Raw genomic sequence first — 17691 nt, forward strand, 5'->3', positions numbered from 1 at the left:
GTTTAGTCAGAATAAAAAAAAAACAACACAAAGTAGAGAAAATCGTTTTCTCAGCACAGGTATACAGCAAATAATATTGCCTCAAGCAATATATTCTAATAATAATGTAACTAATGCATTTTTTATGAAATCCCACTCGACATCAAAGACTCCCTGCCAAGTGGTTTGGTGTATCAATCAGCCAAACATGACAATGTTTCTTTGGACCCCACTGTCCCTCGGAATGCTGTTTCGTCTAATTTTGTTTTGAGAACTAATTAATATCCCTAGGCTGGAAACCTTGGTGTTTTCTATATATCCTTTTTTAAAAACTATTTTGTCAGAATTTTTAGGCCATCACATATGGGGGTGAAAGGACATCAGCCATGCTGGGAATACAAATAGTGTTACCTGTTCATTTTGGAGAGGACGGAGAATTCAGTTCCATCCAATAAACATATTTCATGCCAGCTGTGTGCTGAGCCCTGTGTTGTATGCAGGGTCAGTGAGGAGTAGGGGTTGGGGTGGGAAGTGAGATAGACAATAAAGACTCAGACTGGTCTCCTTTACTGGATGATCTGTCCATTGCAGACAGGGATTATGGTGCTTGTCTCCTCCTGGTGACTAGCACATTGGTGGGCTCATGATGGTGCCATAATAAATGGGAAAACTGAAGGCTGTCATTTTTGTCTGGTTTAAAAGAGATCTTCCTAATATTTAAAGCTGTCCAACAATGGAACACATTATCTCAGGAGCTAAGGTATTCCCATTCACTAGAGATATCCAAGTAAAGGCTTTCTAAGATAGAGGCTGCAGAGCGATGCATGGCCTGGTGATGGGGGGAGACTTACTGGGCCCTTCCCTGACTGGGGTTCTGTGATCCCAGAATTCACAGGGCAAAGTTGATTCATTAGGAAAAAAGTCAGTTGCAAGGAGCCAATGGAGAGATTCTAAGGAAAAGAGGAAACCAAACACCTTGGTTGTTGGCAGTTTTCTGGCCCTTGACTTGACTCTAGGATCCAAAGAATGTCACCTCACTGGATTTTCTAAAATATGAAACTTTTGAAAATTTAGTTTGAGTTCCATGAATAAAGAATTCTTCATTCCAAAGAGATGACCGAACCTTTGGGCCGCATCGTGGGTCATTAGGACTGGGAGAGGCATTCAAGGCTGAATAGCAGTCAGTCAGCAAGGGCCTACCTCCAGGCACTCTGGAGACTACAGCAGGTACGAGTCTATGTATATATATCAAGACTATCCAAGGAAGAGGGAGGGTGCCAGCCCCTGGGGAGAATAGGTGGGCCTTCATGGGAGGTGGCATCTGAGCTGAACTTCTAAGAGGGAGGGCATGCCAGGCCCAAGGGACATTCAGCCTGTACAGAGGCACATGGCCAGTCAATATTGGTTCTGTGCAGAGCAGCAGAATCACTAGCTTTCTAGATAGTAGAGTTCAGTGAAGGTGGGCGTGAGCTGGGCTGTAAAAGGCTTTAAATTTCAAGCGAGTTTGTATTTGGTCCCATGGATAATAGAGAGCCCCCAGAGCTTATTGAGCAGAGGAATGAGGCTTTAGGAATGTCACACTAGCAGCTGGATTAGAGATGGGAGAGGCTTGAGAGAGAGAGAGGCCACACAGGAGGCTGGTGCAGGTGGGAAGGAATGGAGGACTGACCTAGGTCAGCAGCCTTGTGAGTGGAAAGGCCAGGATGGCAGTAACCTGGCGACAATGTGGAGTCTGGGCAGAATGACAGATCAAGATTTATAGTTCTTGGTATGTATGAAATTTGAGAGAAATATGGAAGAATATAGAGTTTAAAATATTTAGTAGAAAATTAGATACAGGATTGGAACCCAGAGGAAAGGAAGAGGGAGAGAGAGATGGAAGAGAGAAGAGACAGGAGAGACAGAGGAGGGAGATGACACACAGAGCAAGTAAGGAAATATGGGCATATTTTCATAGAGATGATAATTGACCCCGTGAGAGTTGATGGTGTGACCATGGCGGTGTGGGGAGAGCAGTGGACTCCAGACGACCATGGAGGAGCATTCAGATGGCTGAGGCAGCTGGGGAATGGTCCTCCTAGGCTTCCTCTAGGAGTCACCATGGTAGATGCCATGAAGGGGTGTGGACTTAAGCCCGGCGCTCTGCTCATGCAGCCTCTTCCTTTTTGAGGGAGGCCCAGCAATAAATAACAGCCTTTGGGTTGCCCTCTTTATAGGTCTCTCCTTTGTCGTCTCCTGTTCCTTCGTAGGATCATTTCACAGAAAAACAGTTCCCAGGCACTCACAGGATCATATTTTTCAATCTGGAAGGGACTTTGGGGGCCATGTTCCAACCCTCTCATTTTTCCAGTGACCACACTACTGAGATCAGTTTAAATGAGTTGCCCAAGGTAACACAGATGGTGAGAACTGGGCTTTGAATTCATGTCAAGTGCCACAGTCTGTGCCCTTTCCACTGTCCCATGTATGGGTCTTACCGCAACTTGAGAGCCCTCACTGGAACATGCCCCATGCGTGGTCATCCATCCTCCTTGAAGGCCCCTGTTGAGAGGCCTCTCTGCCCACTACCCAGCAGAGCAGCCCCTTCCACTTTGGGCCAGCTCTGCTTAGGGGGAAGTTTTTCCTCATGTGCCACTGTCCCCTGGGCAGCATTGGCAGATCAGGCATCTTGGGAAGCACAGATGTAACTACCCATCCTGCCTCGGAGCATCTCCGTTAAGGTGAATTTGAATCTCTTTTCTTAGGAAACCCTAGAGCACATTCTAATTGTGACCTCATGAGATCCAAACGACACCAGTCATCTTCCCTTTTGTATTTATGGACTGTGCTTAGCACAGTGCATGGCACATTGGAAACCCTTAGCTTTCTCCTTCATTCACTCGTGTTTCATCTAGAACCATCCTTCCAAGGGGTCAGGCGGGTACGAGAAAGGTATAAATTTTTATGGCCAAGAGCCCAAGACTGATTTTCCAAACATCAGTGGAAATAACGTTCTCTTTCTTGGAAAGAGAAATGAAAAATATAAAGTACCCTAAAGGATATTTTCTAATTAAATATTAACAGACATGAATGTGGGGGAGGAGTGGAGAGGTAGAAGCAGGAATAAGAGAGGGATAGGGAGGGAGAAGGCGAGGAAAAGAGAGAGAGAGAACGTATATTGTAATAGAAAAAAAGAAAAAACCCTCTTCTTGTCGAAAGGAGAGCCAGACTTTGTTCCTGCCCTCAAAGTTATTCTTAGCGTCTGTCATTCAGCTTCCTCAGGAATAACCAGTCAGTACTGCTAGTATGAAGTATTGGTGCACAGCGAGAACTTAATAATTGTTTGTTGATGGACTTATGTATAAAACACCTTACGTAACAATAATACTAACTAGCAGTTAGATAGTGTTTTAAATTTTATCTCATTTGATCCTCACCGCAACCCTGGGCAGTACAGGCTATTTTGCAGGTAAGGCAACTGAGGCAGACAGAGGTTAAGTGACTTGCCTAGGGTCCCACAGCTGGTAAGTGTCTGAGGCTAGATTTGAACTTGTCTTCCTGGTTTACTGGGCTGCCATCTATATTTTTATTATGACAGAATTATTCAATTATAGTAACGTATCCTCGACTGTGCCTCAGTTAAATAATCATTTTATTATATCCCTTTGATCAAATTTGACACGTAGGATAATGACTGCTTTAAAGACGTTATCTATGTATAAACTGGCGTTGAAGTTGCTGCAATTGTTACGTAAATAAAGAACACTCAAGAAGTATGGATTCCAGTCCCTGGTCTGCATATATCTCGTTCTGTGAATTTGGACAAGTCCCTTCTTTGAACCCCTGTCTCCTTTGTAAAGTGAAAGATTCTGAGAGGTCCCAGCAGCTCTGATGTTCTATGTTCTAAGATCTTCCCTCCTCAGTTCCTCCCCAGCCCACCTCCATCCCTGACATTCTTTGTTCTAAGCCCTATCCCCACATTACCTATCTGAAGGCCCTCCCAGCCCTGACCTCCCCTGTTCTAAGGCCCCTCCCAGCCTTGACCTCCCCTGTTCTACGGCCCCCCACAGCTCTGACATCCCCTGTTCCCCTGACTTCCCCCATCTCTCCTCAACTCCAGCATTCTCTGCTCTGAGATTCTTTTCAGCTATGCCCTTCGGTGAATATTGGCAGAATCTGTGTCTGAATCCCCCAGCTAGTCTTAGCTGAACTCAAATCCTGGACTGGTGGGGGCCCCTGAGGAAGACCAGGGCTGCCATCATGGAGTGACTGCCAGGTTCCAGAATCCCATCTCCAGCAGGCAGAGTCTTGCAGTAAATGAGCTTATGTTTCTGCTTGGCAGTTGGCACTTGGTTCATTTGTCGATGCTAATTGTAATCTGATGTTATCAGCAGCAGGTAATTGAAATGGGCCTGATGAATTACTTAATTTCTTTTAATAGCTGAGTCTTCAAGAACTGAATAAGGAAGATAAGGTGATGAGAAAGGAAACACAACAGCTCTGTCTTTCTAATTAGTGTTTTCTTCTTTACACAAATGATTATGAACATGTGAGGCTAAATGGGTTTATGAGGCAAAAGGCCCTGTGGGGTATTTTCCATTAGAAAGCTCAGGACTGAGCATTGATAACATTTCTATTACTATGACAGGAAGGAACCACTGAAAAGAAACTCACTGGAGATCAGAGCTTGAACAGTCCCCGTGGAATGAGAAATACCCCTCAAAAAGAAACTGAGATGGATTCTTACCTGCAGCCTTTCTGCTTCCCCCGTCTTGGAGTGGCCATCACCACCGATGGGTCCTCCATCGGATCCAGCCCCTGTAGACTGGCATGGAAAAAGCACCAGGCTCTGCCCCATCCCTCCAGCCCGCCAACTCTGGCACAGCATGGGCAGTCCCTGGAACTAACAGACCCTCAGTTTCCTCTTCAAGGAGTCTGGGCCAAGAGCATTTCTGTTCTCTGTAGCTTGAGGAGCCATTGGGAGAATCCCATGAGATTTTAATTCTCCTCCTCCATGAGCAAGAACACCCCCCTCAGAGATTGGTATTGAGGCTTCTGGGAGATAGATCAGGGCTTTGGCTGGCCTAAGGGTCCCCCATGTGCTGGGAAAAAATTCCCTCTGCCAATCTTCTCTGCAGCTTAGAGTCTTAGACAGTCTGCTTGGATGCAGCGTGGGTCAGGGACATGCCCAGGATCACACAAGCCACATCAGCAAGCATGTAGTAAGCTCTTGCTGTGTCTTAGACATAGCACTCAGCCCTGGTCATACAAAGAAAGTCAAAAGTAGGCCCTGCCCTTCAAGAGCTCATAGTCTAAGGGGGATGACCTGTAAGGAAGGAGGTGCACACAATGGAGATCCTCCTGGGGGGAAGGCATTCCTATGAAGGAGGGCAGAAGACTGTTACAGAAGGTGGGATTTTTAATGACTGTATGAAGGAAGCCAGGAGGGAGATGTAGGCAGGGAGCCCATTCCAGGGTGAGGGACAGAACCAGAAGATAAATTGTCCTGTTCAAGGAGGGAAGAGAGGCGGTGCCTCAGTTAGCATGCTGAGCTTAGAGTCAGGAAGACTCGAGTTCAAATCCTGCCTCAGACACTTACTAGCTGAGTGACCCCAGACAAGTCACTGAACTTTTTCAGTCTCAGTTTCCCCATCTGTAGTAAGACCAGGAAGGAGAGAATTCCAGGCGTGGGAGACACAGCCAGTATGTGGCCAAGAGGAGTCTTGTACCAGGTAGTCTCTCTGCAACGTATTGGAAGTCATCAATCCCTATGGAGATGCCCCTGGCACATGGGAGGCACTTAATAAAGGCTTGGTAGCTTGCTTCAATTATTCATTAGCCATCCTTACCTTAGAGGCAATGAGATAAGGAACAGGATGCCCAGGATGCCCAGGAGGCCCCAGACATTCCAGACTCCAGGTCCTCTGCCTGTAAACACTCTGTGGACAGGAGCTGGTGCCAGCCTTCAGCCCCTGCTGCAGCTGGTTCCTTCCTACCCAGGTTTTGGCCTCTGTCTGCACTGTGGGCAGCAGGAGCTTTAGGAGGTTTTCATCATTGGCCTCTTCTGCTGCAGCTGGCATCCACTCCCCCCTGCACCTGCAGATCTTCCAGCTGGTCCATCTGTGATGGCGCCTGTTCAACACACTGCTGGGCCAGTGGGGGTGTGCAGGTGTGGCCCAGGCTGCACCATCTGTGCTGGGCATGGCACACACTACCCGCTGCCTGGGACTGACCTTCCTCCTGGAGTGTTTACTAGCACTGACCTCTGCTGGGTTCTGCTTTTAGCTTTCTGCTGTGGAAATGATTCTCTGATATTCCCACAGGTCTTGTTAAGGCCAAGGAGAATGTCCAAAGTACAGGAGAGCTTTGTGTTTCACCCACAAAGTGCCTCTCCTATTGGACTTGTCCTCATAAATTTTATAGAATCACAGAACTTAGAATGTCAGGGCTGGGAGGGGCCTTCAAATATAGAATATTTAAGCAAGAAGAGATCTTAAAGAAAGTAAAATATCAGAGTCAGAAGGGATGTTAGAATTATATATCAAAATGCTAGAGTTGGAAGCTACGTTAGAGCTAACTTCACTCCCACACACACCCCCATTATAGGATAATAGCTGGATATGTGTAGGAAAGATTTTGCAGGTTGTGGGACGTAGGACTTGAACTAGGTTTGGAAAGAATTGGAAGATAGCAGGAGAGTGAGGACTAGAGAAGGGAGTGGGGACCTGTCTGGGAGGCCATTGACTGGAGAAGACAATGGGGGATGGGATCCAGAACTCTTCAGAGCTTGGCTGTGCCAAGAAGGGTTGCAGAAGGTGACCTTCAGTGGTGTGGAAATGAAGGGTGGGGGGAGGAATTCACAGCAAATGTCTTCCAGTTTTTCCAATTTTCTCTGTGAATCGTCCTGAATTCCTGGAGAAAGGAGGGAAAGCCTCAGTGGCCACCATGATCTCTCCAGGGGGAAAATTGTCATTAAAGTAAACTTCAGAGGACAGTGATGGGGGTAAAGGGCTATTGGGGAATTGACAGTGGAGAACAAGGCCCCGCTTTATGTCAGGGGCTCTGAGATAAGAGATGAGCAGTGCCAGTGAGGATAGGCCTGTTGTCTTCTGGGGGAAACCAGGCCTCATTAAGACTATGAAAATGGAAGTTGTGGGTTGTTCAGAGACTTAGTGGATATGATGGTTGACTCAGAATCAGGAGGAGTTGAGTTCCAATCTAGCCTCCTATACTTACTTAGCTGTATGATCCTAGGCAAGTCACCTAAACTCTATGCCTCAGTTTCCTCATCTGTAAAATGGGGATAGTAGTGCCTACTTCAAAAGGTCTTTGTGGGAATCAAATGGATTAATTTTTCTAAAGTTCTTTGATTTAGAAAGGCATTCTATGAAGACTAACTATAATTAGAACAAAATCCAAAATGAAGCAAAATTTGTTGATTTTCAGAATAGAAATTCTGGAAGGCACAGTGGAAGAAGTAGAGTAGAACATGGGGGAGATAGGATATCAGAGAATAAGAAGAGAGGGTGGCTTTGGGGGTTGGGGATACTTTTCTCCTCAGCCAGTGATGAGTAACCTTAAGTTAGAAGAAACCCATGGCAGACATGGGTCGTCCTGAGGGGTCAAGGGTGGCAGATGAATTGTGATGTGCCCAGGCTGTCTGGGAGGTGTTGCTGGGGAGCAGAGGACAGGGGCACTAGGTCTTGGTCACCCCCTGTTGCTCCAGGCTAGGTAGAGGGAGTCCTGGCTCCAGGATGAAATAGAAACAGTTTGGCCTTTCATGTCTTCCCAGCCTGACCTCTTCCTCTTTCCAATGTTTTAATATCTCGTTCCCCTCTTCACATCCTGAAGTTGAGCCTTCCTGAACTCCTGGGGCATCGGGACCCTTTGCACTGACAGTTCTGGCCTCCAGCGCTCTCCGGCCTAATCTCTTCTGCTCAGATTCTTGGCTCAAGGACTGTCTTCTCCTGTAAGCCTTTCCCTGTCCCTCAAACTGCCCCTGCCTCCCTTCTGAAGGCTTTCTTCTCTCTATTCCCCATGCAATAGATTCTCCATTGGACTGAGAGGCCCTTGAGGGGAAAGGTTATGCTTTTCCTTTGTGTCTGCAGCACTTAACAGTGTCTTGTACATAGTAAATGCATAATAACTGCTTGTTAATTGTTTATTTAATGGATTTCAGGGACAGTAGAGGGCACAGTAGAAGGCTCTGCCAGCAGAGTACACTCTCTCTCTCTCTCTCTCTCTCTCTCCCTCTCCCCGCCCATTTCCTACCTTCCGTTCCTTCCATGCCTTCACACGTGCCCAGGTCTCCTACATCCTGATAAGACCTTGACCAGACCCTACTATCCAGTCTATTGTCATCTATTCTTCTTGGTCAATCTCCTAGTAAGCACTATTTCTCTGTACTTGTTGTCTCTACTTCTCCCGTCACTAGCTCCATAATTCCTCACAATCTGGCTTCTGAGTTTATCACTCAGCTGAAAGTGCTCTCCCTGGGGTTAATTGTGGGAATCTGATGGTCTTTTTCAATCTTCATCCTTTTCCCTTTTTGACTTCTCTGCTGCATTTAACGTTGTTGACTACCTCCTCTTCCTGCATGTACTCTCCTTTCTGAGTTTTCATGTGTAAGAACAAGGATAAATTGAGTAAATCAATTAAATTTTTGTTGTTTGGTCATTTTTCAGTCATGTCTGACTTCATGACCCTATTTGGGATTTTCTTAGCAAAGATACTGGAGTGGTTGGCCATTTCCTTCTCCAGTTCATTTTACAGATGGGGAAACTGAGGCAAACAGGGTGAAGTGACTTGCCCAGGGTCACACAGCTGGTAAGTGTCTGAGGTTGGATTTGAATTGGGAAAGATGAGTGTTTGTGACTCCAGGCCACAGTGCTACCTAACCTCACCGATTCAAAGTGTCAGTATGCTAAGCTCTGACATATCAGTCAGGTGAGAGAGAACACATCTCCTCGTCTGATGTGAGGAAGGCTTGAATGCCTCTGTGAATTTATCAAAGGCATTTCTTTGGATTGAAGGATCGGGTGAAGGACTCAGCTATGACCTGAGGATATTGTGTAAAGAAAGAAACTAGTTCAGAACCAAGGAGCAATTTCTGCCATGTGGTGTGGAGAGGAAGGCATGGGAGCATCTAGAACTGAGCCAGGATGACCCAGCAACACAGGGGTCAACAGCAGCAACAGAAAGTAAGCCAGAAGTGTGACACACTGAGGGAGCCTCTGGCCCCAAAGGCATCTCAGAACAGACATCGCTAGTTCCATCTTCCTCAAGGACGAAGGGAAGTTCCATGGTGAAGGTCTATTCTTTCCCCACCTCCCTTCTAAAAATCTGACTAGTTTTTTTTATACATTCCTATTAAACATATTTTCACATTTGTCATGATGCAAAGGAACCACGAGAAAGAAGAAACAAAACAAAACAACAAAAGAAAAGGAGAACAAACAGTCTGCCTCTCTCTGCATTCAAACTCCAAAGTGCTTTTCCATTTCTGAGTCCTCTGGAGTTGTCTTAGGTCCTTACGTTGCTCAGAAGGATGAGTCTATCAAAGTTAGTCATTATAGAATGTTGCTGTAACTGTGTAAGATGTTCTTCTAGTTCTGCTCATTTCACTCTGCATCAGTTCACGTTAAGTCTTCCCAGGTTTTTCTGAAATCTGTCTGCTCAGCATTTCTTATAGCACAATGGTATTCCATTACATTCATACATTGCAAGTTGTGCACATCTCCTCAATTTCCAGTTCTTTGCCACCACAAAGAGATAAATATTTTTGTACGTGTGGGACCTTTTCCTGTTTTTATGATCTCTTTGGGATTCAGCCCCAGAAGCTATATTGCTGGGTCAGAGGATATGCACAGTTTTATAGCCCTTTGTGCATAGTTCCAAATTGCTCTCCAGAATGGTTGGATTGGTTCACAACTCCACCAACAATTCATTGATGTTCTAATTCTCCCACATCTTTTCCAGCATTTATAATTTTCCTGTTTTTGTCATGTTAACCAGTTGGATAGGTGTGATGTGGTACCTCAGAGTTGTTTTGATTTGTATTTCTCTACTCAGTAGTGATTTAGAGCATTTTTCATATGGCTATAGATAGCTTTAATTTCTTCATCTGAAAACTGCCTGTTCACATCCTCTGACTACTTATCAATTGGGTAATGACTTGTAAATTTGACTCAGTTCTCTATATATTTTACAAATGAGACCTTTATCAGAGACACTGGCTGTAAAAATTGTTTTCCAGTTTTCTACTTCCCTTCTAATCTTGGTTGCATTGACTTTGTTTGTACAAAAACTTTTCGATTTAATATAATGGAAATCATCCATTTTGCCTTTCATAATGTTCTCTATCTCATTTGGTTACTGATTCTTCCCTTCTCCACAGATCTGACAGGTAAACTGTTAAAGGACCTGACTATTAATAAGCCCTGTGAAAGGCTTCTTGGTGGATTCTTTTAATATTTATTTTGTCCCCTGGTTCTGGAATATCAGGGCAGTTTTCCTTGATAATTTCATGAAAGATGATGTCTAGGCTCTTTTTTTGATCATGGCTTTCAGGTAGTCCCATAATTTTTAAATTGTCTCTCCTGGATCTATTTTCCAGGTCATTTGTTTTTCCAATGAGATATTTCATATTATCTTCCATTTTTTCATTATTTTGGTTTTGTTTTGTGATTTCTTGGTATCTCATAAAGTCATTAGCCTCCATCTGTTCCATTCTAATTTTTAAAGAACTATTTTCTTCAGTGAGCTTTTGAACCTCCTTTTCTATTTGGCTAATTCTGCTTTTTAAAGCATTCTTCTCATTAGCTTTTTGAACCTCTTTTGCCAATTGAGTTAGCCTGTTTTTAAAGGTGCTACTTTCTTCAGCATTTTTTTGGGTCTCCTTTAGCAAGGTGTTGATCTGCTTTTCATGCTTTACTTGCATCTCTCTCATTTCTCTTCCCAATTTTTCTTCCACCTCTCTTACTTGATTTTCTTTTCTTTTTTTTTTATTTAACTTTTAACATTTATTTTCACAAAGTTTTGGGTTACAAATTTTCTCCCCTTTTATCCCCTCCCCCCCCAAACCCAAGCATTCTGATTGCCCCTGTGACCAATCTGCTCTCTCTTCTATCCTCCCTCTCTGCCCTTGTCTCTGTCTTCTCTTTTGTCCTGTAGGGCCAGATAGCTTTCTTTACCCCTTAACCTGTATTTCTTATTTCCTAGTGGTAAGAACATTACAGTTGATCCTAACACTTTGAGTTCCAACTTCTTTAGCTCCCTCCCTCCCCACCCCTTCCCTTTGGAGGACAAGCAATTCAATATAGGCCAAATCTGTGTAGTTTTGCAAATGATTTCCATACTAGTTGTGTTGTATAGGACTAACTATATTTCCCTCCATCCTATCCTGTCCCCCATTACTTCTATTCTCTTATGATCCTTTCCCTCCCCATGAGTGTCGACCTCGGATTGCATTCTCCTCCCCATGCCCTCCCCTCTATCCTCCCCCCCCACCCTGCTTGTGCCCTTGTCCCCCACTCTCCTGTATTGTGAGATAGGTTTACTATCAAAATGAGTGTGCATTTTGTTCTTTCCTTTAGTGGAATGTGATGAGAGTAGACCTCATGATTTTCTCTCGCCTCCCCTCTTTATCCCTCCACTAATGAGTCTTTCGCTTGCCTCTTTTATGAGAGATAATTTGCCCCATTCAATTTCTCCCTTTCTCCTCCCAATATTTCTTTCTCACTGCTTGATTTCATTTTTTTTTTTGAGATATGATCCCATCCTCTTCAATTCACTCTGTGCACTCTGTCTCTATGTATGTGTGCGTGTGTGCATGTGTGTGTGTGTACTCCCACCCAGTACCCAGATACTGAAATGTTTCAAGAGTTACAAATATTGTCTTTCCATGTAGGAATGTAAACAGTTCAACTTTAGTAAGTCCCTTATGACTTCTCTTTGCTGTTCACCTTTTCATGGTTCTCTTCATTCTTGTGTTTGAAAGTCAAATTTTCTTTTCAGCTCTGGTCTTTTCATCAAGAAAACCTGAAAATCCTCCATTTCATTGAAAGATCATTTTTTCTCCTGAAGTATTATACTCAGTTTTGCTGGGTAGGTGATTCTTGGTTTTAGTCCTAGTTCCTTTGACTTCTGGAATATCCTATTCCATTCCCTTCGATCCCTTAATGTAGAGGGTGCTAGATCTTGTGTTATCCTGATTGTATTTCCACAATACTTGAATTGTTTCTTTCTAGCAGCTTGCAATATTTTCTCTTTCACCTGGGAATTCTGGAATTTGGCCACAATGTTCCTAGGAGTTTCTCTTTTTGGATCTCTTTCAGGCGGTGTTCTGTGGATTCCTTGAATATTTATTTTGCCCTCTGGTTCTAGAATCTCGGGGCAGTTTTCCTCGATAATTTCGTGAAAGATGATGTCTAGGCTCTTCTTTTGATCATGGTTTTCAGGTAGTCCCAGAATTTTTACATTGTCTCTCCTGAATCTATTTTCCAGGTCAGTTGTTTTTCCAATAAGATATTTCACATTATCTTCCATTTTTCCAATCTTCTCGCTATGTTCTGTGATATCTGTCTTTCTCATAAAGTCCTTAGCGTCCATCTGTGCCATTCTAGTTTTGAAAGAACTATTTTCTTCAGTGAGCTTTTGAATCTCCTTTTCCATTTGGCTAATTCTGCTTTTGAAAGCATTCTTCTCCTCATTGGCTTTTTGAACCTCTTTTGCCAATTGAGGTAGCCTATTTTTCAAGGTGTTAATTTCTTCAACAATTTTTTGGTTCTCCTTTAGCAGGGAGCTGATCTGCTTTTCATGCTTCTCTTTCATCTCTCTCATTTCTCTTCCCAGTTTTTCCTCCACCTCTCTAACTTGATTTTCAAAATTCTTTTTGAGCTCTTCCATGGCCTGAGCCCATTGGGTGGGCTGGGACACAGAATCCTTGATTTCTGTGTCTTTGTCTGATGGTAAGCATTGTTCTTCCTCATCAGAAAGGAAGGGAGGAAATGTCTGTTCTCCAAGGAAGTAGCCATCAATAGTTTTATTTCTTTTCCCTTTTCTGGGCATTCTCCCCAGCCAGTGACTTGACCTCTGAATATTCTCCTCACACCCACCTCGCCTCCTGGTCCTCCCAGCCAGCGTTTGGGGACTGGGATTCAAATGCTGCTTCCCGCCTTAGGGCTTTTGGCGGGGGCAGGGCTGCTATTCAGTGTGAGAATTAAGTTCAGATGGTCAGGTCGGGGCAGGGCCACCTCTCAGGCTCAGTTCCCTCAGGGGGTTTATGTACAGACCTTCCACAATGGATCCAGGCTCCCACCCGCTTGGGGAGCCCCTGTCTGCAACCACCTCTCAGCTTCTATCTCCCGGGGGGGGGCCCGAGCCATGGGGGCATCCCACTCCCCTCTCGACCCACCAAAGAGACTCTCTCACCGACCCTCGTCACCTGTGGGTGGTGAGGCTTGTGCCGCCACTGGAGATCCCATCCCTGAAGCCTGCTCGGATCCGTACCTCTCAGAGCCACGGCCGCCGCAGGTCTGGGCTGGGCTCCGCGTCTGCAGCGCGATGGACCTTTTGCGAGAGGTTTGCCAGTCCCTCTGTGGGTGGAGGGACCCTCGTGGCCGCTGGAGATCCCGTCCCCATAGCCCGCTCGGATCTTTTCCTCACGGTGTCGCGGCCGCTGCAGGGCTGCACTCAGCTCCCAGTCCCGGCGCCCAGTCCGCAGCGCGAAGGACCCCCCGCGAGAGGTTTGCAGGTCTCTCCGGAACAGAAATCTCCCTCGCTCCAATATTCCGTGGCCTCTGGGTGCAGAATTCACCGTGAGTTGGTCCCCTCTAGCCGTTCTGTGGGTTGTGGGTTCGGAGCTATGTGTATGTGCGTCTTTCTACTCCGCCATCTTGGCTCTGCCCCCCTTACTTGATTTTCAAAATCCTTTTTGAGCTCTTCCATGGCCTGAGACCATTGAATATTTATTTTGGATGTTTGGGATACAGAAGCCTTGTCTTTTATGTCTTTCTCTGATGGTAAGCATTGTTCTTCCTCATCTAAAAGGATGGGAGGACATATCTGTTCACCAAGAAAGTAACCTTGTATAGTTTCATTTTTTTCCCTTTTTGGGCATTTTTCCAACCAGTTACTTGACTTTTGAGTCCTTTGTCAAGAGTAGGCTTCTCTATGGAACTTTATTTTGCCTCAGTCATGGGCCACTAGGTGGCACCATAATGCACAGAGACCTTGGACTCAGAAAGAGCTGAGTTCAAATCCAGCCTCAGACACTTACCAGCTGTGTGACCCTGAGCAAGTCACTTAACCCTGTCTGCCTCTGTTTCCTCATCTTTAAAAAAAGCTGAAAAAGGAAATGGTAAACCACTCCAGTATCTTTGCCAAGAAAACCCCAAATGGAGTCATGGAGAGTCAGACAGGACTGAAACAACTGAACAATCACCTACAGAGAGGTCAAATGTTAGCAAGGTATAAATGTAGTTTAAGGCAGAGAGCCTAATCTCTTTATAAATGTTAGGCATTTTCTCAGGTGGGGGCTCAGAGCAGTTGTGATGGTATTCCTACAGCAGCCAAGGAGGGGCCGTGGTATTGCCCTTCTCTGCTCATCATTTCCGCCTGGCGTTCTTACACGTGGCACTGCTGTCTCCCGGCTCTACTCCCACCTGACTGAAGCCTCCTTCTTATTCTCCTTGGCTGGATCCCCAGGCACATCAGGCTCCCTGCCATGGATGTTCCTTAAGGCTCTGGTGTGGGACTTCTTCTCTTCTCCTTCCATGTGCCCTCACCAGATGATTTCATCATCTGCCATGAGTTTAATTTTCACTTTTATGCCACTGCTTCGAGTCTCTTCCTTGCACATCACCGCCTGTCTCTTAGAAATTCCAAACTGAAAGTCCCAGGTTCCTCTCAAATTTGACAAGACTAAGAGAAAACCACTCCTTTTTCCCCACCCCTGCCATCTTCTCAACTTCCTTCATTTGGTTACAGGTACCTCTGTTCTCCCAGGTTCAGAATTGTAGGTGTTATGTCTCCTCCTTCACCCTTCCTTACCCAACATCCTCAGCATCTCTTCCATTCACCACTTCCCTGCTCACATGGCCATCTCCATAGTCTGTACCTTTATCACTTCTTGTCCAGATGAGTGTAGTGGCCTCCAACTTGCTCTCCCTCCACACAGCTGCTTTCAGGTAATTTCTTTATGCATAGATCTGATTGAGGCATTCATTTCCATACTCAGTAAACTCCAGAAATTCCCAGATTTCAACTAGGATCAAAAATAAGCTTCTTTATTGTCTTTTAAAGGCCTTCATAACTTGGTCTTCATCTCAGTATCCATGACAACCCTCCCTGTGCTCCACAGCCCAGTCAGAGTAGCTTCTGTCCCTTATACATGACACTTCACCTCCTTTCCCTGTCCATTCTGTTCCCCGAGTCCAGACTGTGGTCCCTTCTCACCCTGCTCTAGAGTTATTGACCATGCAACCCAAGTCCCATCATGTGCATGCAGCCTCTTCTGATCCCCACGGCTGCCGAGTGTTCCCTCTCTCCCATTCAACCACTTCGTACATATTTCAGACTTCTGTATGTGGTTGTCTGCTTCCATGGTGCCTCCTTGGTGGGATGAAAGCTGCTGGATGGGAGGCTCGTTCAGTGCTGGGATTGGTAATCCCAATGACTGGCACACAGTAGGTGCTTAATAAATACTTTTTGATTGATTTACAGATTAGGACACTGACACCTGGAGATGTGAAATGATTTGTGCAAGGTCACACCATAGATTACTCCCACTCTGGAGCCAAAACCAGGGGCTCCTGACTCAGGAGAATTGTGTGGCCCAGTTCTCTTTAGCCAAGATACATTCTAAGCTGCCAGTATAGTTATGGCATCAAAAGCCTCAAGTGACCAAAGAGCATTTGGGGACTGGGTTGAAATCATGAGGTAGATCAAGCAGGGAAAACTCAGTAACTAACCCTCAGGAACTAACTCTGATCCTTTACAGCCAGTCATAGATCTCTCATTCCTTCCTCCGTGTCTGTTCCTATCTTCCTGCCTTCTTCCCATGCAGCTCATTCCTGCTACTGTCCCTATCCGTAATACACAAGAAGGTTGTTTGGGGGTCAGGGAGGTGGCCACTTGTTGTAATGAATTTGATAAAGCACCTTGACTCTTCAGAGGAAAATCATGTAAATACGAGATGGAACACGGTTCTAAGAGTCTTAAAGGAAGTCAGCCCTGAGAAATTGGTAGTTAGCCAGCAGACAGTGATTAGGTTTTGTGACACCTTTTTAGTTTTAATTATTACTTTGAGTAAGGAGACTGAATGGAGCTGATTCTCTCCCTTCCTTCACATAGCTCTTTGCCCCACAGTGACACAAGCCTGGGACATAAGCAGGCTAACCAAATGATAGGTTAACCTTTTTTGGGCTTTCGCCAAGCCGCTCACAAAGCCTGACTCAAAGAAGGGCTTTGTGTGAGTTCAAAGAACCCTAATATTTATGATTTCAGGAGCAAAAAGTCAGGGCACATCTCATTGTTCTATCAATACGTGAAACTTAATTTTATATTTTCCCTCCGTGTTTAACTTCTAGCCTGAGGAAAATGATGTTATCATCTGTGTTCTTAGTATTCAAATAACAGCTTCCAAAGAGTGTATGAAAAGGAACTGGTGTACTTGGCTCCACTCTAGGCTCAGAGACACTGGCTGCATAAACCTCTGACGCCGTGGTGCTCAGAGTACGGGAGTCACAGAGGACTGTCTCACCCAACCAGCCCTTGCATCTTACAGATGAATGAACGGAGGTTGTCACATAGCATTAGTGGTAGGACCACCCGGTGTCCACTGCACTCCTCAGCTTCTTCCCTAGCTGTGTACTAGCTGGGGGACCTGGGACCAGGCATTTAACCTCTGCCTCAGTTTCCTCATCTGTAAAATGAGGAGAATAATAAATAACACCTATCTTCCAGGGTGGTTGTGAGGATCAGAGGAGTTCACGTTCATATCATGTTTTCACTGGGCCCTCCCTGCTCAGCAACCTTTCCTTCCCTTCCTTATTCTCCCTGTCCCATTCTTCACACCTTCTCATCCTTCCTCAAACATCGTATGGTTCCCCTCCTCAGCCTTCTCAAGCCAAGATCCTTGCCTCATATTTGACAGAAAACTATTAAGACTATTTTCCATCATTTCCCTCCCCTCCCATCTTCTCCATCTCTGTCATTCAGGTGCCTTCTGAAGGTGTCCAGTCTCCTCCTTCATTCCTGTCTCACCTGATGATGCGGCCTTGCTCCTTACCAAGGCTCTACTTTTCAGCAATCCCCTTCCATCCCATCTCCTCCAGCAGATTTTGTCATCCCGACTCTTTCACTGATTTTCATTCTCTCCTTCTGTACTAACTCATTCCCTGTTGCCTACAAACATGCCTGTGTCTCCCCCATCCTGAAAAACCCTTACGTGGTCCTTTTGTCCCAGCTAATTATCATCCTCTATCTCTTCTGCCCTCGGTAGCTAAACCCTTTGAAAAGGCCACCTGCAATAGGCATCTCCACTTTCCTCTCACTGTCTTCTTAACCCCTTTCAATTTGCCTTCCAACCTCATCATTCCACTGAAACTGCTCTCTACAAAGTTACTCATGATCTCTTAGTTGCCAAATCCAGTGGCCTTTTCTCCATCTCCCTGACTTCTCTTCAGCCTTTGACATGCTTGGTCACTCTCTCCTCCTTGGTATTGTCTTCTC

The 17691-nt window shown here is 45.3% G+C and overlaps 1 protein-coding gene across 3 annotated transcripts in view; it reads left to right on the top strand.

Annotated features, from left to right (window-relative positions):
- The window catches only part of TTC28 (tetratricopeptide repeat domain 28), a 702579-nt gene that overhangs the window by 511909 nt on the left and 172979 nt on the right, over positions 1 to 17691 (top strand). The window lies entirely within an intron of this gene.

This window comes from Notamacropus eugenii, chromosome 4 (assembly GCF_028372415.1).
Source record: "Notamacropus eugenii isolate mMacEug1 chromosome 4, mMacEug1.pri_v2, whole genome shotgun sequence".
Taxonomy (NCBI): Eukaryota; Metazoa; Chordata; class Mammalia; order Diprotodontia; family Macropodidae; genus Notamacropus; species Notamacropus eugenii.